The sequence below is a fragment of the Grammomys surdaster genome, unplaced genomic scaffold (genome assembly GCF_004785775.1).
Source record: "Grammomys surdaster isolate TR1022 unplaced genomic scaffold, NIH_TR_1.0 240, whole genome shotgun sequence".
Classification (NCBI taxonomy): Eukaryota; Metazoa; Chordata; class Mammalia; order Rodentia; family Muridae; genus Grammomys; species Grammomys surdaster.
The window spans coordinates 1,067,881-1,069,299 of record NW_021604685.1 but is presented as its reverse complement, the minus strand read 5'-3'; positions in this window follow the sequence as shown (position 1 = coordinate 1,069,299).

The following is a 1,419-nucleotide window of genomic DNA, read 5'->3' as shown; positions in this document are numbered from 1 at the left end:
GATGATAACTGAGTCATTCCCAGTGTTAGAACATCCTCCCATGTTTACCAGGAAAACAGTTGCATTTCTTCTAGCTTCATCTCACTGGCGAAGTACTTCCCAACCACAGATGCCTCCTTGAGCTCCCATAGTTCTTTTTTTCCTATCCAAAATATGTATCTATAAAAGTAAAACACAGTGTGCTCCAAAAGAAAATGTGGATTTATAGAGTCAGAGATGTGGCTGGAGGAGTGACACAGAACTTTGAAAAGCAGCAGAGCTCCAAGAGTTTGAAACCCAGCTCTGGCTTCAAAGCTTAAGATCTTGGATCAGTTACTCTACTTCTCAAGGGCTCTATCTATCCACCCATTTGGCTTTGGCTTTATGGTTGTAATTGTTTTGGCCATACTGAAGATCTGATTTAGAGCCTTGCATATGCTAACACTGGGGCTGTGATCACAGCCACTTATCCATCTATTTGATGGTGCAATAGGGCTGAAATTTATCTGTTGTTCCTTCCAGGTCTGACATTCTAAAATTATTTGTTATTATATTAGGGGGTAGAACATAGGATCTTGTACATGCTAGTCAAATGTGCTACCACTGAGCTACACTGTGAAACTCCTGACATCATAGGATTTGTTTTTAATGTTGAGGGAAGAGGTAATAGGACTTATGGATGAGAAGAAATGCTATAACTGTGACAAAACACCATGACCAAAAGCAACTTTTGGGTGAAAGGGTTTATTTGGCTTACAAGTCCTGATCACAGTCCATCATAGAGGGAAGCCAAGGGCAAGGACTCAAACAGTGCAATAACTGAAGCAGAACTATGGAGGAACACTGCTTACTGGTTTGTTCTTCATGGTTTGTACAAGTGGCTTTCTTATACAACTCAAGGCCCCATACCCAGAGCTAGCACTACTCATTGATGTAGGATGGGTCCCTCCACATCAATCGTTAAAACCCCACAGAATTCCCTACAGATAACCTGATGAAGGTATCTTCTCAATTAAAATTCTTCTTCCCAGATAACTTTAGGTTGGATCAAAATGTCAAAATAACCCCAACCAACCAAATAAACAAAAAAACCTAACCAGAACGGTAACCAAGAACTAGCCTGCCACCTGACAATGGATATTTCAGATTTAACTGGCAAACATCTTGTTACATTTTCAGAGTAGGAAAGGGCCTATTATTTAGAACATTCTATCCAGAAGTCTACTTAGTGCTTTATAGGTCACTAAGTCCTTCACGGATATTCAATTTTCTAGTGGACAGTGAAACAGGCAGATAGAGTAGCATTTAAAGACTCACCTCATTTCACAGAATAGAAAACTGATCAAAGGAAAGTGGTTATTCTAATAAATGTTTAGACAGCTTACAGTTTTGCTTTGTTTTGTTTTGTTTTGTTTTGTTTTGTTTTGTTTTGTTTTGTTT